We start from the raw sequence: 26,186 nt of genomic DNA on the forward strand, positions 1-26,186 counted from the left end.
TTGGGACTCATTGCAGCTCCTCCCTTATGCTGGACATCATGTGTCTCCCCTTGGGATCTCCTTTACTTGTGGGTTTGGGTCTCTAGTCCTTGTTGGCGTATGTTACACCATCCAGCATAGCAAGAGGCTGAAGTTAAACAAGGAATGATCCCAAGAAGTCCCTTCCAACCCCTGTGGTTCTGTGGATCCCGCCTTCAGCCACCAGCATTCAGAGAGCAGTTTGGCTCATCCTGCTGTAAGCATCTCCATGGGGTCAGATAGATGTGTTGTGGTCCAGACTCCACTGGGTCAGTCACTCTACAGAAACTACGCTATGGTGCCGAACACCCAGGATGCATATAGGTCCATTGCAGACGTCTGAAATCAAGTGTATTGGATCCTGTTCTGCTCCTTTGAACTGGAGCGCAGTTATCTGTCATCATGGTGATTAGGTCTGCTGATCTTGGCCACTGGGGCATGCAACTCAGCACCGCGCAGACACTCGCTGTCCTCAGGTGGGATGGAGGAGTGAATTGGGATGATAGAAGTATGAGAACTCATGGGTTGAGTTTACTGGGTAAAGCACAAGCTGTGAATGGCATTTATAGCACTGTTGTAAATACAGTGGGACAGCATGGCATGAGATGAATGGTTCATAGTTTTGTACATTAAAGTAAGCAAGTACAAATGTAAAGTATATATCCCAGAGATGTCAGATATTTCTTGTATTTCTGCTTCATGTCATTCCTTTTTTGTATTCATGCTGCTTGGTCTCAGGGAGCTCTGGTTTAAGTAGTAGCAATGCAGTTCTACAGGTTGAGAAAATACATAAATGAATGAGAAAGAACTGTATGTCTTCAACTGATGGAGTTAAGTGAGTTGAATCAGTCCTTTAAGGTGAGATTTAACTTCTGAATTACCACTTTCTGGTTGTTGTGTATAGACAGCAGCGATAGAGCTGGTGAGCTGTTCTTGAGGTTTCTAAGATGAGTTTGTGTCATTCTGGAGTTATTCATACGCTACCTCCCCCCCCCAAAAAAAAAACCTTTTGAGTTATTTCCAAAAAGCATTTTAACATATTAGTTAAAGATCGTTCATCCAAATGACTGATCTGAGTCGCTGGAAATTTCGTGGTGTTTTACTTGAAGCAGTACAAGAGTACAATGGTGAAGCTCATATTTGTGTGGGTGAACGGGCAATACATTGTAAGTGTATAAATGCAGACTCCTTAGCAGCCTTTGGGCTGGGGGTTCTTGAACTTTTTCTGTTCCCTTTTGTTCTGTCTGCTGCTTCTTCAGGTTTGTGCTTTGTGAGAATGCAGACAGGTCTGTAAATGATGTGGATTACATAACGTGCTGCTGGGTTTTATTTCAGCTGCATGAAAGCAGGCCTTGGTTTCTAGCAGGCTGAACACGCCCGCCAAGCAATGATTGGAATGGGGCTGAAAGTAGTTGTTCACTTTGATAGCATTCACTGATCCCATGTAATTAACTTAATTTGGGGAAAGATGGTACTTTCTGGAGAGCTGAAAGATCCCACGACCACGCTATGACTTTGTTCCCATCAAATAAATGTAGATTAGATCCGAGTGTTCAGGGATAGTGTCAGGACTTAGAAGATGAAGGGGTGTTTTCAGTTAATGCCTGCCAGGAATTAAGAAAAATTAACATGAAATTTTTGTGGTCTTGGAGAATACTCACATGAGGAGTTGTCTGTTCCACATATGAGAGGTTACAGAGTTCTTGGATTGAATGAGTTGTTTTGAAAAGAAGATTCACATGGAATCTGTGGGGCAATATTTCAATCTCTTTAGGATATATTAACTTTCAGTTCTGTTGCTGAGTGCTTCTTATTGTTCTCAAGGAAATGGGCAGATCATCCGTGCTTATACAGAAATCAGCGGTAAGGATTTGTTGTTGTAACTGAGGCCTGCAAGAAAAAGAGGCTAACACTGTGCTGTCTTCAAATACAAGGCAGGGCCACTCAGCTGTCAGCAAATAATGGGGTTTTTGTTTGTTTGAAGCTTGTTTATTTCAAATAGTCTAATTTTACCTACAGCAGAATCCCAGTGTTATTCATTAAGATATTTTCTCTACTGGATGCTTGATGAAAGACTTCAGATTCTGCGGAGGTTTTGCTGCCAGTGATATGGTATCCTATGTCTTGTTTACAGTAACTCCTATTCAGATTTGTAATGCAAATATAGTTTCTGCAGATCTCAGAGCTCTGGTTCTTTTGGACTCCAGGATTTCATCTTGGCTAACCTGCATTGTGAAAGGTGAGATCCATCTGATCCCATGGGATTATGAGGAGGGGCTTCCACGATGAGCCTCATCTGATGCCTGATCTTCAGAGAGCTAAAGGGAGACTTATTCAGGGTCACTTCCTGCAGAAACCATTTCAAACAGCAAGTAGCAGGGCTTGCTCTTCCTCTTGTGATTGTTGTTCTAAACAGAGAATTTTGGCTTCCTTCACAGTTCTAATTCCTTGGTGTTCTGCCATGGACAAGCAGTCTAAAGATAATTGTGCAGAGGAATCTTTGTGTTTGATCTGGAGTGACCTAACTCCATTTAACCAAAAAAAAATCCCTTGTTTTTCTATATAAGCAGTTTGTTGTTTCTAGTTGTACTGCTTCTCTCATTTAAAGCCCTTCCAAATTTAAACACACACTGCCATATGCTGGTATTACGCCAGCACGCAGGTTGTGTTAAAATATAAATTAACAGAACTTCAGCTTGAGATTTGAATTCAGTGGAGGGATCCATGTTGGAGCCCTTATTCATTCTACAAAAGACCTCAAGTTAATTATACCACGTGCCTGTGCAAGATGCTTTGGAGGCCAAAAGCATCTGGGGACTGGTCAGTGAAACTGCTGGTCATCTGCAGTATTGACATTGCTTTGTCCAGCTTCTTTACTTAGCAGCTTAGGGCTTTGTTCCTGGTGTGGAGTTTGGTATCCAGTGAGCAAGAAGAGTAAAAGGTGAGCTTTTGTAAGCAGCTCTGGAAAGCTTGTATGTTGGAGTGGACATCCAGGTGGTCTGGGCAGCTCGTAGATGTAATGGTTCATCCACACTGATCTATAGAATTCAGACTTCTTAATGCGTATGGTGATCTTTCAAAGTCCATATGTGTGGTCCAAAAGTTGTGGACTATGTGCCTATGTTTAGTAGCTGTGAACTCATTTTTAAGATGCTTCCTTTTTGTTGTAGGCATTTGGTAAAGAGAAACATTACGTCTCCCAGCTACGTCTTTCCAGGAGGTCATTTTAGGACGCATTCATGACGAGCTTGAAGCAGTAAATGGAAAATGCTGTGTGTTGCTTTCATGCGTAGGAAGGTGCTCCTGCTGGCTTTACTGCATGCTGATGTGATAGTGGCTGGTGTGGTGATCTCAGATGGAAATGTTTTAGTTCAATTCATACGCTGTATGAAAAGCCAAGATATTTATTTTAATGATAACATCAGGTGCTTGTAATCTTGAAAAGGCTGGAAAACTGATGCAAAACAGCACTTTTTCCTCAGTAAAGAAAACCTGACAGGAACGTATGGAAGCAGTCAGTGTCCTAAAAGTATTTGGAGCACAATTAGCCTGTTAGTATTTTGATAATTCATTTAAATTAATAAGGCTAAGAACATTTTGAGCTCTTTGTGCTTTTTGTTGATGTTGTAGGGGAGAACATTAAGTGGTTCTCACTAATCTCTGTGTTGCCTTGGAGGCTAAAAAAAATCTGATGTTCTTATGTAGCCTGATAATTCTTAATTCTATTAACAAGAGTTTTAAGAAAAATGCTGAGCAATTCACGCCTTGTCATGAAATTACAAGACTGAGTAACGTTGTGCTGAATACTGCAATAATTTCACTAGAAATACTGGTGTTCTGGGCTTCTGGAAACAATGTAGTGTTCTGGGAATTAGGATTGTATCATGAAAGAGTGAAAATCGAACCTCGCGGGTTAAATGAGATACTGATGGTTATTGCATAAAAACAATGTGTTTGAGTTTTTGCAGAGCATGAAAGTGGAATAAAATGGAATTATAAAGAGGAGGTGAAGAACTCTCTGCTCCTGAGGCCAGGAAGAACTAATAAGTATTTCATCTGTTAAGTACAGCATATGCTGCAGGAGGTAGCTTTTGTGTTGCATGCGTAGCCCATGGCACAAGCCTGTGTGAAGGGGTTTGCTCTCATCTCTCAACACTGTTTTTTCATAGAATCACAGAATCGCCAAGGTTGGAAAAGACCTAAAAGATCATCCTGTCCAACCGTTCACCTATTACCAATAGCTCCCACTAAACCAGTTTTGTTCTCTTCAAGGTGTGTAGTTACAAACTGGTCAAGCCAGGAAGGGATGCTGCCTGCTTTTAATCTCATGCAGCCCATATGACTATTCAGAACTACCATAATCAGTAGAGAGGGCTTTATTATTTTTTTTCCAATACAAAATGGAAATGATGACCAATTACTGCTGCCAGCCTTGAAGTTTCACTTCCAGAAATGAAAACATGCATTTCATAATTTTCAATATGGTAAGAAATAGCCGAATTCTGATGCTTTCTTCAGAGCAGACAGATAGTCTGACACATGAATCTAGAAATTCAGGATGACTCAAGAGTAAAATTGAGTGAGTTATGCTTTATTCTGTCTGATTTGAGTTGCAGAATTGAGAGCACATAACATTGATGCCTTGTCTAGCACAAGTAAATTTGCTTCCTACAAGAGGTAGAGGGGTAGGTTCACTCTGTAGTGAGTGCAGTTGAGTTGGTTGGTTTTGATTCTGATTCTCTTAATTGCAAAGTTTTCATCCATTATTTTTCTTCTTAGTGTCAAATAACGACTTTCCTTTCCTGCAGTATTTCTTCTGCTGTTGCTCATTTATCAGGATGTATTTGAGATGTTCTTAAGTTCTCTCCTTGTGTCTCTCATGTAGTGTACTCCATTACAGGTGATACAGATGGACCCTTTACACACTGGCACAGCCAGCTGTGTAGGAGGAATATGTGCTTTCAGAAGTTTATCTTCAGTTATATTTTATTTACTGCATTAATAATGGTGAGGGAATGATCTGATGTTATACCAAGAGAAATTGAGATTGAATATTGGGAAGAATTTCCTCGTGGAGCTGGTGGCCAAACACTAGAATGGGCTGCCCAAGGGTGTCTTGGAGTCCCCATCCTTGGAGGTATTCAGGAGAGAGATGGACAGTGGCAATAATAGATGTGTTTAGTGATGGAATACTGTCAGTTAAGTTGATGGTTGGACTCAGTGGTCCAATAGCAACAATTTCAAAGGTAATTTTATGATCTCACATCAAGCTTGCAATGAAGTTTTAGATTCATGTCTCTACTGCAGTCCTATGGATTAATTTGACCTCAAATGTATGACAATGAGAATTATTCCTCTTTTTGCTCTAGCATCATGAAGCCTATATTGCAGCCTGTTATCTGAGATCTGTCTTTAAACAGTTGCCACTATTTCAGCATCTTTTCAGCACGACTGTCAGAACTGGATGTGAAGATCTGGCTTCGAATTGAGCTTGATTTGTTTCATCAGCACTGAAAGACGGTGTTATCAGTACGCTGTTGCCCTTTGCTGTCAGTTCACATGGAGGTGATGCACTTCAGAGCTTTTTCTGGGTGAAATATGTCTACATACCAGAGGAGCAGCCTGTGTTCCTTGATCTCAGAATTGTAGGTGTTGGAGGGGACCTCCAGTGATCATCGCATCCATTCCCCCAGCAAAATAGGTCCTTATAGCAGGCTGCCTAGGTAGCTGTCTAAGCAGGTCTTGAATATCTCCAGGGAAGGAGAATCCACAGCCTCCCTGGGCATCTTGTTCCAGTGCTTCATCACCCTCACTGTGAAGAAGTTCCTTTACATATTGGTCCAAACTTCCTACGCTCCACTTTATGGCTGTTTTCCCTTGCCCTGACTCACAGACCTCTGAGAAGATGTTGGCCATGTCTCCTTGACTTTGAAATCATGGATGACTTGGAGTTGGTAGGATTGGAATAACTCACTTTCATTCACCATGAGGTCACTGCAGAGCGTTATTTTCTCTACCTTACTTGTCATCTACAAACTCAAGACTTAATAAAATTGCCAGGGCCCTGTTTGATACTACTGGTTGCTCATGGCACACGTGCAGTAACATGAAAACCTATCATCCACTTACTTTGCATAGAAAAACAGTTTATCAGCTCTGGAAAAGATGAGGGGACTTTGGTATCCCAGGTGATTATTCTTGTGGACGGAATGAGTCATCTTGATGTGGACTTCAACATGTGGGTGAGTGAATCATCAGGTGTTGAACAGATTAATCTTTTCAATGGGACATACACGAGATAATTTTTCTCACAGAGACAACTTGGACTCCTCTAAAGAAAATGTTACAAAAGCTGAAATACATTGATATCATTTGAACACGCTACCTTTGGGAGACAATCCAGACACCAGCCCAGTGTTGCTTTGCACAGTTCTCATCACATATGTGAGGATAGTGACCTTCAAAGCATTGTTATGTAAAAGGTTTGTGAAAACATAATAATTGACCAGGGGTTGCACAAGAAATTGAGCACAAGTTGGCCTTTCTTATGTGCTGACCTTCCACTGCTTTGTAAGGGAGGTTATGTAAATTTGCTCAGCACGTGATGACAACTCAGAACGTATGATGTGAATGGATAAAGCAGGGCTGTGTGCGCAGCTCTCGCAAGTGCTGTGGCCAGTGCCCACTTGTGTACTGAAAGCAGAGTGAGTTTGTGGATGGCCTCTTCGCTTCTCAGTCTAGGGTTGAGTTCTTCCAGCCACATCGATGCTCAGTTTTGGGTTTGACTGTGTTCTGAAACCTGCAGCAGCTCGCTGTTATGACTGGTGATAAGAGGTGGAGTACTAAATTTAGGCACGAATGTGCTGGTTGAGTAGGATTTTATGCTTCAGTCAAAACTTGCGTTCATCTGAAAAATTAGCAATCATTTCATGGAACTTCAGCTAAATCTTAGTTTGGTAACAGCACTGAGAACTCAGGACATTTTCTTGTTTATAGGTTTCCTTGTAAAGCATTTCTCAGTGTGTTTTTTTATTAAAGAGTTTTTAGGTGGTACAAATGATTACAAAGACAGAGCCTTATGTGGACAAAGCGATTTTTGAGCATTGTAACTTGATATCTTGGTCAGAGCTACAGCCTGGAAATACTTCTGTTTCAGTCGCCAAAGTAAATCTGAAGTGAACTCATTCATTGCAATTAAAGGTGCAGGTGCGTTTAGAATCAAACCAAATAGCTGTAAGTAAAAGAATCATCTTCGTTCCTATTTACAAATATGGATTTTGTAGGGTGAAAGGGTTGAGCACCAGAAGTGAAATAATAATTAAAAAAACCCAATACCACCCCCACTCTTCACACCTACCCCTTGCCAGCTGTCTAGCTCAGTACACTTCACACCATGGTTGCAAGGCTAGAATGATTATGAGTTAGGGCTAGCACAAAATCTAAGAATCTGAACATTTTCCAAGTCTTTTACTGTAAGGTAGAGACTAACGTTTCTTGAAGAACGAGTATGAAAAATGCACAAGGGTAAGGAGGTTACACACACACAAAGAAACAAAACCACAAAGAAAAACCCCATCAAATGCAATAGAAAATGGGATTTCTTAACATTGTCTTTCAGACAGACTGTATCATGGATAGTCCCCTTGTGCCCTGCCATTTTACTTGCTGTCTGTTCTGTCTTCCTGCATCTTAAGATCATCCTTGTTACCCTTCCATCTAGGAGAATGTAGCTGTGCATTCATATTGTTCCATACATAGTGCAGGGATCAGAAGATCTTGGCTGCTGGATAATTTGTGGATAATTGCTCCTTAGAGGAGCCCCCATATGGTCACAACACACTCTGGTTGTTGTTATTTAACCCTTACATTGCATTGAGTCTCTGGAAGGGCATGTTTTGAGTTGTGGTGAAATGTCTCTGATTTTTAATTGCACCGTAGATCACCCTAATTTAGTTAAGCCAAGGCTAAAACATTCTGCTTTTTAGGATTGTAGAGGAGCCATTGATGGAAATTCTTTGAGTGGGAGTGTGTGCATCAGGAAAGCATGTATAAAAAGATAAAGAGGAGCCTCTTGCTTATGATGCACGTAGGTATGTGCTGTTGTCTTTGATCTGACTGAGCTACATGATATGGGAAAGAGCTCCTGATCTCTAAACAGCAACTGTCGCGGCAGCCTTGAAGTTGATATGGGGAAAGCTTTTGTTGTCCTCACTAATGTGCAGCTAATTCTCACAGATGTGAGGGTTGTTTTTTTTTCCATCCGTGTGCCCAGTGATGTAGAACTCTGTGGACCAGTGTCTATGCTTTGAGGATAACGAGATATGACTTTCAAGTGTCTTACTTTATAGGTAATGATTACAGTAGTTGCAGTAACTGATGATGAAAGATAACAGTCAAAATTCCACGTCCATAGTGCACAAACCCATGCTTTGGCCATTGCTGCTTTTACTTATATTTGCTACTTTTTAATGAGTAATGATTTAGGAAAGCTTTTCTTCTCAGCACTGTTAAGAGGTAGGTATATCAAATGCTAAATACTTGCTGCAAAGGAATATTTATGGCAGTGTGGTACATAAGCAGGGAGGCTGCGGCTGTTACCACCCTGTTCTTCAGGGAGGTGTGATAGCTGTGAATGCATCCTTCAGGACTTCAGTAAGGCACTGATACTTCAGTTATCCATGCCAGAACACCTCAGTATGCATTAAGTCATAGTTCATCCCCTAGGGAGAAGTAAAGCTCCTCAAGAGATGCAAATTTAGAAATCAAAAGCAGGTATGCAGACTGAAGGAATCGATGACTACCATAATAGATCCAGCATTCTGCTTTAATTTTATCAAGGAAGATGTAGTGAGAAGACTATAGTTACTTTATTCTTTGTCCTTTTTGATGCAGTGTGTATGTGTTAAGGACTGGGGGACGCAGAAGTGGTACACAGGGCTCTTTTTTCCTACTCTTCCTGGCATCTACTACTGTTAAGAACATACTGCACTCACAGCTTAAAAAGAATAACTAAAATTCATCTCTTAATTTATTTGTCTTCTCGTTTGGAGGGAGTAGCTAATGTGATTTTATGTAATAAAACCAGACATGTGAGAATCCAGAGGGGTGATTTTCTAAATTTAAGGTTTCTCTTGAATTTTTTTATTACGAATAGATTGGATTACTATAGGCTGTGTCAGCGTGAGTCACTTGTAAGTGCCTGTTAATCCAATAACCCTGAGCAGTTTCTTATGGAAATACTATTCTCTGATTTCTATTTATACTGTGGTCACGGCCTTGTTGAATCCCCACTGACTTCACTGGAAATACTTGCGTGGAAAAAACTGGTGTGAATCCGTACGGTAATGGACATCACAATGAGTAAACTGCAAAATAACCTCAAGTGATGAGTGAGTGTCCTAAAACAAATAGTGTCAGTTTTATTATGTATTTTATAGTATTTTAGACTGAGAGTAGAAGTAATCTGCAGAGAGTTTGGGAGGTGGAACAGCTTTGCCAGGCTGTCACACTGTCCTGCATGTTCATATCATGTCGTCATAGAATGGCCTGGGTTGAAAAGGACCACAGTGATCATCCAATTCCAACCCCCTGCTATGTGCAGGGTCACCAAACACCAGACCAGGCTGCCCAGAGCCACATCCAGCCTGGCCTTGAATGCCTGCAGGGATGGGGCATCCTCAGCCTCCTTGGGCAACCTGTTCCAGTGCGTCACCACCCCCTGGGTGAAAATCTTATCCTCATATCCAACCTTAATCTCCCGTGTTTCAGTTTAAAACCATTCCCTCTTGTCCTATCACTATGCACCCTCATTAAAAAGTCATACCCCCTTGGGTTCATAGGCTTTTTCCTGTCACTGCTCTTCACTGTGGTGGTGAAATACCCTTGCATCATTCTGGGCTGGTATCCTATCCAGAATGTACTCAGCTCTACTGGAATTTACCTACAGATACTAGATCTTAACAAGTAACTTGGATCACAACCAGCCTTTTATCTCCATCACTGTGCTGCGACTGGTGTTAAGTGGCATTTTGTAGATACAGCTCCAAGTTGTGATTCTATGGAGATATGAAGGATTTGAGGTCTGGTGGTGGTGGTGGCTTATTAGTACCAGCTCTAGTTGGTAAATTAGATCCTTACTTAAGATTTCAGGTGATTTTATAGCTAAGCATACAGGTAAATCAAGGCAATAAGAGACACCTGAGAGTCAACAAAGAATGTGGAGTGAAAATATGAAACAAAAAGGTAGGTGAAGCACAGAGATCTGCCTTAATGTGTTTAATCAGCCATTTGGAAGTTACAACCAACAACACACAATTGAATAATTATATGAAAGCATATCAGATGGGTTTAATATAAAATCTAAAGTACAAAAAGAGTGATATGTGGCATTTATGCCGGCCTCCTCCTTGCCAAAGAGTGATACCAAACAGTAGCTATCGCACTAAATAAACTGGCGAGCCTAATTGTGTTTATTCATAGGCCTTTTGAAGGATCCAAAACACCTTTGGAGTTGCCAAATAATTTTCGTAATTAACAGATCTCGTTTGAAAATGGAGTTGAGTTGCGGTGTTTCTCTTTGAGAGCAATATGAACTGTGGAATTTGACTTGAAAGCAATAAGCACGGGTGGGGTGACTGAGGGTATCAGGGGCAGAATTTACTCAGCACGTTGACAGTTCAGTACGTAAGAACTTGAAGGTGTTTAAATAAGTGAACTTATTACAGTTGTTCGAACCGTGTTTGATAGGGCAGGAGGCTGCTGCTTTAAATCATGTCAGCGGAGGTTCAGGTTGGATATTAGGAAACATTCCTTCTCAGGAAGAATGACGAGGCATTGGCACGGGCTGCCCATGGAGGTGGAGGAGTTATCATCATGGAGGTGTTCAAGGGAACGGGTGGATGTGGCGAATGTACAGCAGAACATGGAGTTTTAGATCTGAAACAAGTGTGTTGTTTCTTAAATGCGTCTTATTTCTAAAACCAGCTTTTATTTGGTGATTCTGTGATGGCTTAAAACAGATAGCACACCCCTGCCATGGCTTTATATCGTGGATCAATTGGTGCTCTTCCATATAGAGCTTGGGCACCATCCAGAGATCAGTGTGATGCTTCTGATGGAGAGACATTAGGCATGTGGTTAAGAATGCTTCATCCATGGAAGTATTGAAGGCCAGGCTGGATGGGGTTTGGAGCACCCTGGTCTAGTGAGACAAGTCCCTACCTATAGCAGGTGGTTGGAAATCGATGGTCTCAAAGGTTCCTTCCAACCCAAACCATTCTATGCTAAGAAAGCTTGCCTACCATATTTACCAGCCCCTTAACTCAGTTTGTCCGTTAGGTTGCTCTGTATAGGGCTTACATTTAGGGATGATAGACCATCAAAACTCTGCTCTTAACATCTTTTTCTTTCTTTGTAGACAGTAATGCAGCAACATACAATAATTCTGGCAATGTGCAGCATTGTTTGGCTTTTTTTTTTTCCTGTGAAAATGGAGCGTGCTCTCAGATTTCTCACTCCGTTCTCATGACAAAATGTGGTGCTCTAAAATCAGCAATTACCTTTTACCAGCACTGTATGTTCCCAAAGTGAAAGGTTCAGTTAGTAGGTCGTTCTAACAACAGCAGAATTAGAATGCTTTCCAAAGGCTTCATGTAGACTTGGTATTCCTGTAAGTACTACATACTCAAGTGGAACGATATATTTTCTTCAAGGAGCAAGAGATGCATTTTTATATACCGTTCTGTGAGGAAATATTCGTTGCTGGCTATTTATGAAACAGAGCACTGCAGAGAGGAGGAGGAAAAGTAGTGGCAGAAGATGTTTTAGTAGTTAGGTACCACTTCTCCTGCAGAAAGTGTTTCCAGGACAACAAGGTTGATGATGGAGCTACAAATTGAATGTGTTTCCTTTCCTTCTCCTTCATTTGTTGTTAATCAGGAAGGGATGATGACCTCTCTTTGTACTTGAGCCATTTTCATGGTGTTGTAGCACATCCAGTTATTTCTAGCCTGTGCCAGGTGTTGTCTATGTGGCTCTTTGTAGCTATTTAGAAGATCTGAGGTATCAAAGAAATGGTGTTGGTGGTGTTTTCTGTTGATAGCCTGTGATACCTGAATAGTAACTGTCTGTGCACAGCTAACAGTTCTGAGATAATAATACTAATAGTAATAAAGAACAACAACAAGATCCAAACACATTTAAGTTATATATTACATATATTAAGTTATTACATATAAGTTATTAAGCTTTAAGTTATAAGCTCGTTCCCACTGTGAGATGGGAACTTAAATTGTGGGCATGGAATTCTTCCTCTGTTCATAAGATACTTTGTTTTTTGGTACACACTAATTGCATACTGCCATGCAAATGAGATTGAAATAAATTAAAGGAAATGGTTTTACCCTAGAGTATATTCAGCCGTAGGACTCTATTGTGAGGTCTATTTTCAACTAGAGTTTGGAATTTGGACTCAGAAGCCACTGAACTAAATGCAGTTGCTAATTGTGAAGAGGCATAGCTGGATAAAATCACACCCATCACCAAGATACGATCATCTATTTGAGATCTTGAGGAGTAGGATGAAATCTGTGCTTGTGTGGTTTTAACTTTGTATATTTGGTTGTACTTAGAGTTTATTTTTTTTTCTGGATTTTTTTTTTACCCCCCTCACATCAACATTTTAAATCCAGAAATCTCTTTTTGTTCTTGTTTTGTTTTGAAACCACAAATATTGGCTGTGCATTTTACAGACAGGCATAAAAAAAAAACAGTGGCCAGGTCATTAGTGAAAAACACGCTTCATAAAGCTCTATTGTTGCTTCGTTAAGTTTAATAGCTTGATATTTCATGATGTCCCTCTTAAAGGGCTGAGAGAATTTCATTCCTCCTAGTGAGGCACGTATTTACATTGAGATTTTAGAACTTAGGTTGACTAAAGCAGGATTCAGAAAACATTTCTCATACGTTGCTTAATGAACTTGCGAGAGATGCTCTAAGTGCTCTGATTTATTCATTTATTTATTGCTGAAGGCTGAGTTCCACCTGCTAAGATCAGCGTATGGTCTCTGTTGTAAACCATTGATAGTTTTATTTTTCATGGTTTTTTTTCCATCTGATTTTTACCATAAGTTTTGGGGGTTGTACTTCATTCATTGGCTTGGGGAAAAGCAGGATGGCGGAAGGAAAACTGACAGACATTGATGATTGCTGCACCTTCTCCACATCCACTGTTTTTTTCCCTTTCTGTAAAGGGAAATTGAACAGCTTGATAGGTCTTTGTTGGCATTTACATGTCCCTCTGTCACCCCCTGCTGATTGCAAGCTCTTAACATCTGGTATCCTTCTCTTCCCATCTCTTTCTTGGTGCCTACGTGTTACAGCTCTTTGTAGGCTAACAGTGCTAACCTTGAATGAGGTAGTGCCAGTGACTTCATTTTCCAGTTGATCCTCCTTTGCAAGTTATTCCACTGTCTTGAACATACCAGTTCCTCGTGGTGGTTTTGAGTAGCTCTTCCAGGTCACTACTTGGTATGGAAAGGAAACAAGGAATTCTGCTGGCTTTGCTAAAGGTTTAGTAATTACGTGGCTAAATAGAGAGTGTATCCTTAGAGCAGTCTGTTTAAGGACAGTACTTTCATAACTCTACTTAGCTTTCATAACTCTACTTAGTAGATTTCTTTTCACATGTGTTTGAGGTTCTTTTCTTGATCGTTTGGTTCAGTATAGTTTATAAACATCAGTGAATTCCCAGTAAGGTATGAACATTCTTTTCACAGTTGTGAATCTGAAGCACAGAGGAGGACAGAGTGGCCAGCCTGTTTATACTGAATGCCCATCGATGTGCTTTAGAGTGCCTAAAACTTGAGTTTAGCAAGTATGACCAAAACTGAAGGAAAATCCCACTTTCTCTGGATCGAATGTTGGAAGCAAGACAGGGAATAGCCATAGGCTGTGTAGTACATTGCTATCTTGGAGCAATTAAATACTTCTTCACATTTTTCTGTCAGTTTATCCATGGCTGGGAGGAACATTTTTGGCCAACTCTGAAATAGAGTTTGGAATTTTCCACGTTCTTTGGCGTTATGCACATATCACAAGGCAGACTCTGCTCTTCATCTTGGTAGAGCAGTTTCATGGAGCAGAAATATTCTGGCAATCAAATAGGAGAAATTCAGATGTACATCAGAACTTTTTTCCATTACTGAGTAAAAGCAAACAGTAAGCTTGAAGCATTAGTTAACAATGTAATGAGAAACTTCAGCTCAAGCAAATACTTGTTTTTTTTAAAGCAGAGTTTCTTTTCTTGTGTTTCAGAGGAAGAAATGATGGCTGAGTTGTCGTACAAGCATCCAGGGACAATCCAAAGAGTAAGTCAGTCAAAAAGGACTACTTAGTTTGATCTTATACATTAAACATATATTTAATTGAGAAGACAATTAGTTTTCCTTCTTTGGCTGTGTCAGTGAGGTACATGCATTTTGTAGAGCTGCTTTGAGTTAGCTGGTTTCAAGTCTTGTGGCTAAGGTTGAGATGCATTTAGTAGATAGTTTCTCATTGCTATGTCAAGATACTGCTTAGGATTGTGTCCTGTAATCTCATTATTGTGTTGCTTAGAGCCTTGATGGCCCAGAGATGAAGAGAGAAGAGGTTTGTACGGACATGCTTAAGTCATTTGTTATCTTAAGTTGTTTCTGATAAAACTTGAGGATTCAAAGGAACCTACAGATATGCAAGAAGGGTGGGAAAGGGCTTGGAGGTTACAAAAACACAGTGAAGTTCTCCATAGTTCCAGCTGGTGTAAGGAAAATTTTAAACTTAAATATGTTGAGAACTTTTATTTGGAGTACTGGGTGTGTTTGCAGTTTAACACAGGAGTTTCTTCCATTTTGGTCAGCGAAGGAAGGCATTTTTCGGTGCTGTTTCAGATAGCAAGCCTTACAACTCATCTTTCTGACTCACTTGTAGATGTTGGGGATGTGTGCTTTTTACTGTCTTGTGCAGACCCTGTACTATGTGATTAAAAACATCTACATAGCAGTTGTAATAAAGAAAACTACTATTATTCTGAATTTGGTTCCATAGCGGCCTAACAAGTGAATTCATAAAATGATTGCGTGAGGTTTTCTGTGTGTTGTTGAGTGAAATGATCTGTGTCTGCAAGATGCATCTCAGTTTATTTCAGTAAGGGATGAGTATGTTTTTAAGGTGTAAGTTTTGATACTGTTGGTGCCTCCAATTTGTCAAACAGTCGTATGGTTCCTCATTATTTTTCTATTAGTCGTGTGAATGTAATTTTACTATCAGTGTTGGGGTTTTTTTTGTGTCTAAAAGTGTAGGCAATTTTACAGGCTGCCTTTTTAGAGGCACCTTCTATTTATAAGAAAGATTAAAAGAAAAAGTGGTAGAACATGTGTCAGGCATATGCAATTCCTCCAGCGTCATGTTTTCCACACTGATTTAACAGCTATTGAGTCTCTTCAAATATTCTTGTTTCCAAGACCTGTTTTACAGTAATAAATCATCTTGGCTGTAAAATTCTTGAAATGATTCAGTGGGATGATTGTTTCCTTAGCGCATTCCCTGAGTGCTCATAGTTAAAAATGGAACAGTTCTTAAGCGGGGTCACTTTTTTTCTCCCTGCAGTACTTGTCGTTTATTCTGAAAACTGCAGTCAATACAGTCACCTGTGTTGGCCCCTGGCAAATTACTTTCTGGCTCACGCTCCTTACTGTCCTCATTTATCTCAGTAATTTATGGGAAGATTCCTGCTGCAGCGCTATATTAAACTATGTTAAGAAGTGTCTAGCTGGATAAAGGGGTTAAAAAGGTTGTGGCGTGTTTTGATGCAGGTCTTCATTTAAAAAAAGTAGGAAAAAAACTCATTGAATTTTATACTTAATGAAATATATACTTAGTTTAGTAATGAAATCACTAAGGGCTTCCTTAATTTCCCTAAGCGTTTGCACGCGGGGCTGGTGGATGATGTGGTTGGCACAGCGGGCTTTTTGACCCAAAGGATAGAATCGTAAGACAAGATTGATCCAGGATAACTTTAACATCTTCCTCCTACTTACAGTCAGTACCATTTGTAGTTTTCAGGTTCTGAAGATGTATGGAAAGTCCAACAGTGAGCTGCTTTAGTATGTGGTGTTGTCAGCTTGCGTTTATTTGGGTTTGCCATCAGGGTATCTTTTGGAAACTGCAATCTCATATGTTGGAAAAACACAGAATGAATGCTGAGGTCATCGACGTTGATTGCAATTTAATAAATCATCAGACACGCAAGGGTGATAAATTTTGTTATGCCTGCTCTGTTTGTTTCCAGAGGGTGGCCAAACATTATATAATCTCTGTGGCTTTCTGACAGCTGGAGAAGACTGTTAAACTCAGCACTTAGTGACTGGGAGCAGATAGGAGGCCCATAACGAGTTCTGTCTATTGGGTTTGCCAAGGCAGGCCATTAAGTAGCTCATTAGGAATGTCATGTGTGCAAAGACAAGGGAGAGGTGCATTTGTCTGCCCAGCTGGAGGATCTTTTTTGTCTGAGGACATCAGGTTACATTGTGGAATACTGAATACCTTGCTCTTCACATCTGTATCTTTCCAAAGTACTGTTGTTTCTCTGATGTTTTCTTAGTGGACATCGGATGCTGGAGTGGCCCTTGAAGTAGCTCAGCACTGAGGGGAATAGTTAAGTTCTGGGGCTACTTCTTCTGTGAGTGTTTCCTTTAGAAGTACTTGGGAATTGAGATCTGGGGTACTCGATCCTCAGTTAAGGATGAGCAATGTGTGTGAAGTAGCCATTAACACAGGCAGTAAATATTAATAAAGAAACTCTTCATTTGACAGTGCAGTCTTCTAGATGACTTGGGGAGATAAAAACTCACTGTGTTTTTTTAAATGAGCACTTTTAATTTTTGTCAGATGTGAAAGTACCTGCGAGTTTAATGTGTGCTATACAAATAGAGCAGCTTCCTAGGACCAGTTACTAGATTTGCATTTTATGAGTTGCCTGTGGTATAAATGGCTTCATGAACCAAATTCAGGCGCCACCATTAACACTGGGAAATGCTTATGCTCCAGTATCACATGAATAGGAGCTATGTGGTGCTGAGTGCTCTTCTTTGGTGTAAATGATGGGCAGTTAAGCAGTTCTGGATTCCCTGCCTGCAGGAAGCAGGGTTCTCTTAGCTTCTCTCCACCCTTTTCCTAGTAATTCAGCTGCTACAGTGAGCAGAGCTTTCTGTAATCCCACTGCCCTGCAAACAAAACAAACAGGAAAAGTACCTTCTTGGGATGTTATGCAGCTGTATTAAGAAGACCTGGCAGATATATATCAAGCTAAGTGGTAAATGGCATGTGTTCCTGCTTTCCTCACCCCCGTCTGTTATTCAGTCTGCTTAATGCTTCAAAACCTGCAGGTTTCTGAAGACTTCTGTTGTTTGAAATGGGAAGACACCTGGCAGCAAAACCATTTCCCCATTTTCTTTCTTTTTTTTTTTTTTTTTTTTCAATATTGTAATGATTTTCCTTCTAAACAAGATAAAATATACTTGGTTTTGGACTTTTATTTGGAAACTGGAGTTAACACACAAGCTTATTTCCAGTGATTTGCAAGCTGATAAAATACACATGCAGATCAGATGCCAAACAGCTCTATGAAGCGATGCTCACTGGTCCATCCCTCAACCCCCTCCTGCAAACACATGCAAGGACAAACACACAGCCAGGGAGCAGTGGAGGAGTGTAGCATCTGGAATACACCATTACTTCTGATTTTAAAAGCTGCCTTGATGTTGATCTCTTGATGTTGGTAAGAACAAGCAGTGAGCAGAGGATGATCATTTTAAACTTCTTTCTGTGGAGATGCTGGTTGAAAAAAAAAGGTCCTATTTGAATATTTTTGCATTGATAGTTCTTTTTTCTTAACATGAAACTCAGAGATGAACAAATCATTATCTGACTTAATTTAGGTTTTATTTTCCCCTAACTGAGGTTGGTTTCTATAGCTCAGGGTTGGGAACCTACATATCCTAAAAGGCTATGTATGACTCACAGCTGTTTCATACAACCTATCATATTATTTTTTTCACATTAAGAACGGTACTGACACAGTTGTTAACATATGGCCACAGCCTGCCAAATATGCTTAAAAGCCTTGACCCTTAGCTAGAAAAAGATTTCCCTGAAGTTGCTACAAATTGTTGTCACAACCTGTTTTCACTTGAAAAACCACCAAGAGCTGGTGAGCCTCGCTTGTGCTGTGCTTCTCCTGTGTCATGGGATGGAGGGGGAGAAATCACTGCTCCAGAATTGAGACTTGGAGGGATGCAGCCTGTTTGGTTGGGTCTCTGAAGTCACTGATTGGGCATTCTTGAGCTTGCAGTTTTATACCTCGTATTTATATCACATAATTCTGTTTGCTTTGGGCTTTGAGTCTCGCATGAAGGTAATAGGGGGGAGAATATAACATTGCAGGAAAACTAAAAACAAGGGTCTCGTAAAAACACCGTATTGTTACAGATACAGGAAGTGGTGAACATGCATTCCTTTCCATTCATTTCAGCATCTCTCCTGAGGGACTGAGGTCTGTCTCATCTTCTGTAGAAGAAATGCTTCCCCTTCCCTGTCATCCAGGCTGCTGTGGTGTCATGGCTGCTGCCCTTTCATTCTCCTTAGTCCAATCCTCCAGAGCAGGTAACTAACAGTTAAGGCTGGAAAATAACCTTAGGACCCTTCTGGAGGCAGCAATATTTCCTTGCTGTTGTCTTCCCTCACACATAACTTGGACAGAGACACCTCATCCACATCCTTCTGTGATGTTAGAAACGCACATGTCTGTGGAAACACAACAAATCTTAACCGCTTTCTGCTTTAGAAAAGCCATTCCCGCTGTTTGAATCCAGAGCCATCCTCGTCCTTCCTGAAATACACACCTATAAGGAATTTCTTTTAATTAGAGAGCTACAGGAAGCAGAATTCCCATCCTGTTGTATCCGATATTTGTGTTCTGAATTGAAGAGCTTGGACTTACCCACCCCAGGACTGGCAGGCAGCCGGGCAGGAAGCTGGACAGACTTGTTGCCTTTCAAAGAGGTTTTCGATGGAATCAGCACATTTCCACGCCATCCATGTTTTGCAGTGTAAAGGTTGTTGTGCTGGGATGTTATTTTGTGCAGTTCCGTAGTTGTAGTTTTAACTTTTGGGAAGTAGGTGGCTATTTTTTGTTGATGTTGTTAGGGACAGTCTTCCATCAACTCCCTTCTCATAAGGAAATCCACATGGAAGGATGTTTCTCCTTCAGCTGGTGTGGAAGATCTCTTATTGCATATCAGTATTTAGGTAGGTGAACTAGTAGATCTTACGCCCCCAATCTAAGGCTCTCATGACAGTAACTGACAATTTTGCTGCTAAATGTTTCATATTTTCTTCTAACATTTTATGCTGGCAAAATCCAGGCCTTCTGGGTTCTTGCAAGCATATTTGAAGCTGTTTGTGTTGTCTTTTTAAACCGCATAAATAAATTGCACTTGACTCTTGGGGTCATCAACCTGCTCAAAGCAAGACTGCGCATGAAGCTAGATGAAGCTGCTCAATGCTTTTACTAATTGAAAATCCCCAAGACCTGAGAGCTGATAGCCTTTCTGGCCTCTTCTTCTAGAGTTTGCTCATTTTCACACCGAATGGTTTTTTTCCTTACACCTAATCAGAATTCACCTTGCTGCAGCTTGCGACTGTGGCTGCTTGCCATTTGGCTGCGCGCTCCTGAAAAGTTGCGTGTCCTCAGTAACCCTCTGTAGGTAAGCAAGGCTGCTAATAAAGGATTTTGGCTGATAACAAGTGTCCTGAGTGTTTTGCAAGCAGGAGTTGTCTTTTGAGGGCTCTTCCTCTCTTTGAGCGTGGAAGTGATAAGAAGCATCAAAATCATATTCTCAAGGCACAGCTGTGTTACCAAGTGATGTTGACATTTACTGGACTTCTCTAACATCCAGAATTCCTCATATCCACTGGTACGACTGAACCAGGTGTCGAGCATTTCAGCCAGATCTAACTCATCTTGAATGTATTTCTTTAATTTCTTTTCAAATAAATGATTTCCCCTCCTTAGGAGATTCCTTGCATTTTGGAGTTGTGAGCTTACACTGAATCACCAGTTCAGCAGTTCAATGTAAATAATTTCAAGTAGTGTCATAACTCAGTTGCTTAAGTAGTTGCTGCTTTCAGAGGATACACAAGTGCAGCTTTGATTCTTGGGAGGAACAAACATAGTGGCTTTTGAGTGTGTCCTGAGGATGAATTTGTTGTTTATGCAGGCATTACAAATTGTATCACTTCAAATGAACTGGTCTTAAATAATGGCTGGATACATCTGAAAATGCAGATAATTCTGTGTTTTATTGTTGTTGGCTGTTGGAGCTTCAGTATTTGCACAGTCACTGTGTGAAAGCTGCGTGTGTAAATCCCATCAGAGGGAAAAACAAAAATAACCGAGAACACCAATAAAAAGAACAAAGAAGGGAACTTTTCCCATCGTGTAATCAGTTTGTACAGGTTTGGGCCTTTTTTTTGTACATACGGAGTAACTTCACTGGAGCCCATCCAGAGTCACAATAGTTAAGTCATTGCATAGAAATCAAAGGAGGTATAATCATGTGAAACTTGCTTAATAGGGGAAGCGTAGCCTTTGAATCCAGAAGCTGAACTGGCTAAGCAAACATCTAGTATTGACTTGATTCCTTAGTCTGATTGCCTGCCTTTAGACTTGGAGAGTAAAACTTACCTCTAGCAAAATGAAACATACGTTTTAATTGCTTTCTTAAAACATTTACTATCCTCCTGAAAAAGCATATGCCTGGTACTTCTGGTAACTATTTTAACTCCCTCTGTGCTTACAGTTTTCCCCCCAGCTTCTCTTCCAGTACTCAAGACGCATAGGGAACTGGAGGACTGATAATGTGGCTGTTAATTAAATAAACGAGCGTTGAGATTCAAGAGGTTACAGCCTACAGGAGTTAACTGCAAACTGTTTTTTTTCCATACTCAAGAGGCATGAGTCAGATTTTGCAAAGTGAGTCAAATCTATCCTGAGATTCATTTGAAGACGCTGGAATGGATGTTGGGTTTGAAACAGCGTTATACGTAGAAATGGCTTGTAATGCTCATTGAGTTTGTAATGTTCTCTTGGTCTGATAAGGGAATCTAGATGGACATCCGTGACTGGGGATGTGGAAGGATCAGCAGTTCAGTCCCTGGAAACAGTGAGTAGTCCTGCAGTCTGGAGGGTGTGGAAGGATTTTTCCTCTTGTGCCCTTGCTGGGGTTTGTTCATTATTAATTATACTGATGAACTCTGGTTGGTCTTCAGCATGACAGCAACATATGAAGGTGTTCCCTGGGCTCTGAAGTGACTGAGGAAAAACCTATTGAACACAATCTTGAGATGCTCACTGGGGACCTGAACATGCCCACAAGAAGGGCAGCATCCTACTAACGCCTTCTTCGAAGTAAATCAGTTCATTTTTATTTTACCTTTGTTCTCTCTATCTTCAGCAGGGTGGGTAGTGTTCCTGGCAATCCAATAAAACTGTCCACTTAGGTCAAATGTTTTGGAGCTGCAGCCCTTTGACAGGATGTGACTCCTGCATGTTTGGCTGGCTGTGTCATGCACAAACCCTCCCTTTCCTCTGGAGGAATTACATGACAATTGAACTTAGAGGCGCAGTCAACTTCCAAAGCTCTGTTTCTTCTCCATTCCCATGTTTCACCCTCCCTCTGAGAAATCTCTCATTTTGATTGTGAGTCTTGACCAGGAAATGAATTTGATGGCTCCATTCTTACGCGTCAGTCTTTGACTGGCCACAGTCAACATCCTAATATTGTGCTCTGAATTGTGAGTAATACCTCCTGTCTGGCTTACATCTTGAATGAAATGGAAGACAGGCACGAGTTTAGTTTTCCTATCCTTGTGTGTAATCAATCTAGAAAGAATGCTTTAGATTTCACTTTGCTTCCGCGTGTGCTTTTTTTTTTTTTGTGAGGACCCTCAAGAAATAAATGATGGAATTCAAATGTAGCAGTTCAAAGAACATCATTGCTGTTCCTTATTTGTGGTACAAAGATGAGCTGGCAGCACCAGATACATGGTTCCCTGATACCCACAACCCCTTGTAGGGCTCTGGCTGCTTTTAATTCTGCCTATAACACAAACAGCTCTGATATTTCACTTTGAAGAACACTGTGTTTTTAGCACTGTGCTCTTCTTACTCCTTTTCTAGTTCCTCACTTGAATGCCACCTCTATCAGTATATGACTGCATCACCACTATGCAGTCAGCCTAGAGGCATTTTGTATATAGGCATGTATAGAAATTCTGTAGATTACAAAGGAACACTATTCACAGCCTATGATTAGTGATGCCAGAATACTCCAATGAAAACAAGTTTATAAATGAGCTTTAAGTTTTGCTTAGGATTTCTTAAACAGAGACACTTCCAGGACAGCACGATAAACCCATCAGCTCGATTATCAGCTACATGCATTGTCTCTCAGCTGTTTACAGGCAGTTCTTGTTGGACTGATAAGTTAACACAGAATTCTGCAATAATTGCTTTGTTCCAATGTTTTATTGCTTATTAAATGCCAGCATAATAGTTGGATCTGTCACTTTCAACTTGCGAAGTAGCAGTCTACTGAAATACTTGATAATATCACACAGATTTATGTATGAAATTCACCCTGTTGATTCATGGTTCGTTACTACCTAGTGTAAAATACAGATGATCTTTCTGACCCCAGCCTGGTAAAGTGAATTATCATTATGGTTTCCCCATCTGTGCATGTAATGTATGTGTTTTAGCAAGTGTTTGTCAAAAGGGTATTGAGTCCTTCAGTGCTTAAGAGGTCATCTTATTAAAAGCAAGCCTGTACCACAAGGCCTTTTTACTCCTTTTTTCCATTTCTAGGTCAGATGATTCAGGTTTTCCTCAGTGCTTTTAACCTTGTGCCATCTGAGTGGCTTGCATGAGGGGCAGTAACGCTTCTGACAAAAACCCCACCTTCCACAGGGTGGTTCTGTTTCACTCTCTCATTTTCTTCTGTAATTTTTACTCTTAATTTCTTACCCCTTTGTTCCTTCGCATTTTTTTCCCAGCACTCTGCTAGTATCATAATGAGTGCTCCTCTTCAGCTTTCTTTCACCTCTCACACTTTCTGCTCTTAGCATATAAGCCCACACTTGAGGTTAGGAAGGAAAACAAACCAGCACAGGCCTATGGCTCATGGCATCCATCAGCTGCTTATGGAAATACGGACGTGATCGCTAGCAGCAGAACAAAATCCAATAGTAGCATTTTAATGCTTCTTATTCTCACTCAAACCAAAAATTCCATAGCTTGCAGGGTGTTACCTGATTGTATTTTGCTCCTTAAATAGTATGTACCTGTCTGTAACCTCCTTTGGTGAACTAGGAGTGCATTCCCAGTGCACTTGCGGATCATCCTGCCTTTCAAGTACCTAAAATAGATTTTAAAGCACTGTTAGAAGTGTGAAACCATGCGGGAGCACACAGGTGTCTGGCTTGTTTGGATGCAAAGCGATTGGAGAAGGGGTGGCAGAACTGTGTGTCAAACTATTCTGCCTTGATCCCATGTGCTCATCTAGCAGAGGAATTCTGTGTTGAGGAGATCTTTGCTGGAGCAGTTGTTGCATTTGGAAAGCGTGAACTTACTTTGATTTTAAAGTTTATTTTGAATTGAAGGTAGTGGACTTGCATGGAAATCACGTTGGTGTAAATGAAAGCTGAGTTCGGCCCTTTCTGTTCTGTGCTTCTTTGCCACGTGATGCATTTCCATAAATCATGCACTTGAAAGGTTTGGTGTTTTGTTTTTTTTTTTTTTTTTGCTTCCTGCTTTTACCAGTCGGGTCATATAAAATGCAGATGAACCGAGCTTCTGGTTTATAAACCTCAGCAAAACACCCCCTCCAAATCCCCTTCTGTCACACCAGCCCTGCTTCCCCCATTTGAAAAAGAGACAGCGAAAGGGACTAACATAGGCTAATGCAGTGGAGTTTTTTGGTCTCCTCCCTTTCTTATTTTGACCTGTACTTTGCTTTCGTTATAAAGTGAACGTAGAAATTACCCAGTGGGAGTGGTGAAACTGCAGCAGAGAAACAAAAACTATTTGGATTCTTCTGAAAGCTGTTCATTCGCTTGCTCTTCTTTTTATTAACGGCTCGAAGCATGCAGTTTGTCTTGTTCTGACTACGTATCCCTCAGCAAAAAAACGGAGGTAATTCTTTGAGTCTCTTTCCTTTTCATAGCGCTTCAGTTTTATCAGGCAAGCTTTTAGTATTTCTCTCGTTATCTGTTGTTTCAAGTGCTTTAAATGTGTACACACAGCTATAAAGCCGACTGATAGGTGTATTTCTGTCTATTCCCATAGTAACTTTTACATAGCTCCAGTAACTTTTTAGTGTGTAGGAAAAAAATGGGGCTTTAGTTTCAGATACAGGCAATGCGAGTGAGAATCACAGCTTTCTCTGCGGAGGGTTGCAGAGCTGTTCCAGCAGGCATCAGCAAATCTGCAGCCAAAATTCAGTATAGCAAGTTTTTGTTTTAATCATCGACGTGTACCTAAAACCTACCAACATCTCTCTTGTTGCTCTTGGTATCGCCGGCACTTTTTTGTGCTGGGAATGTACATTCCTGTAAACTGATGAGCAAGTCCCGGTTGCTTTTTTCTCTGAAGTAACACGGGGTATTTTTAGTAAACCATCTCGGAAGTGTAGGACTTCCCGATGCTTTTATTATTAATCCACTGCAAACTGAAAAGGAAGGATTGGCAGCATGTAATCCTGAGAGGATCCCTCTCGTCACACACCAAGATTGCTCCTGGTCCCTCTCTGGGAGTGCAGGTTGTCGGGGCTCTGAGCTGTGTAAGTGCCGACGGCGTTTTCCTTGGCTGGCGTCTGAAGTGGGAGCATGAAGAATGTCTCCTAAACACTGCAGGGTAACTTGATGCTGCTTAACGCCTTCGCAAGGTTTTTTTGCATGAAGGGGAGGAAGGAAAGACGAACGGAAATCCTTCAGATTTTGCTAAGGTTACTTTAGATAATCAATTCTGGAACTGCTCCAGAAAGCTTCTGTTTGCTGTATTTCACTATTTTTCTGTCGTTTCATGCAAGGTGTTTATCCCAGCATCAGGCTGCCGGCCCCGCAGCCATCCTGAGTGCTGCTGGGTGGGTGCTGGTGCAATGTGAGTGAGTGCACCACGTATCTGCAGGGGGAAGCCGTGGCCCATATGGGACAGCTTCCAAGGGACATAGGGAAACACTCTGGTTGCATGTCCTGGCTTCAAAAGTGCTATTGGAAGTTTATTAACATTAGAAGCCATGTTTTGAAATATTTCTGTTAGCTTTTATGGCAGAAATATGTCAGCTTGCTTCTGAAAATGAGGATTTCTCTTGAATGCTGAGTGAGAGCTGTGGTGTTGGCTTGTCAGTACTTTCAAAAACAGCAGTCCGCTGTGTTGAACAGGGGAATTTATATCAAAACCTGTAAGGTGAAATTGCAGTTCTCTGCTTGTGATCTTGAGCATAGCATTGCATTCTTCTGCGCAGTGGTTTCCCATCTGGAAAATGAAGATTAGTCATACCTGCTTCTCTCTGCTTTATTCGCACTCAATGAATGAAGCCTATTTCATTTTTTACCTGTGTTGTATGAAAACAGTCTGTGAGAATTGAATTGCTGCAGCTAGGAGTTCTTTCAAGTGATGGTAAAGGTTTGGTAAGCAATGCATGATTAATTAGAATTAAAGGCAAACTGTCTTCCGTAGCCTCAGTTGCTTCCATTGAGTTACAAGCATGTTGGAGCCTAAAACAATGCTGGCTGAAGAGCAGGAAGACAAGACAGGGTAAGGTAATTAGGGTAAAATAATTATTACCTATGCACTTCCATATTCATTATATTAATATAATGAAAACTGTGCAGTCAAGCATTGCCCTGCTTTCTTGAATTCTGCTGTTACACTAATAGACAAGATCTATCTAACTGAACAGCCCAGTGTCTGCAGGACTTTGACATAGTGTGTAACCCAAGATGAATTTGCCATCATTGAACTTCTGTTCAGCAATGAACTTCATATATATATATATATATATATATATATATAT

The 26,186-nt window shown here is 40.7% G+C and overlaps 1 long non-coding RNA gene across 7 annotated transcripts in view; it reads left to right on the plus strand.

The window, feature by feature from the left end:
• LOC116654444 overlaps positions 1–26,186 on the plus strand; it is a 101,957-nt gene that overhangs the window by 32,874 nt on the left and 42,897 nt on the right. For 6 of the 7 annotated variants that reach the window (XR_004305409.1, XR_004309694.1, XR_004309690.1 and 3 more), the window contains exon 3: positions 14,332–14,384. The exons of the other annotated variant lie outside the window; for it this stretch is intronic. This is a non-coding gene — a long non-coding RNA (uncharacterized LOC116654444). The remainder of the gene's footprint in view (positions 1–14,331; positions 14,385–26,186) is intronic. 7 annotated transcript variants of the gene reach the window in all.

This window comes from Coturnix japonica, chromosome 1 (genome assembly GCF_001577835.2).
Source record: "Coturnix japonica isolate 7356 chromosome 1, Coturnix japonica 2.1, whole genome shotgun sequence".
In the NCBI taxonomy this organism is placed as follows: Eukaryota; Metazoa; Chordata; class Aves; order Galliformes; family Phasianidae; genus Coturnix; species Coturnix japonica.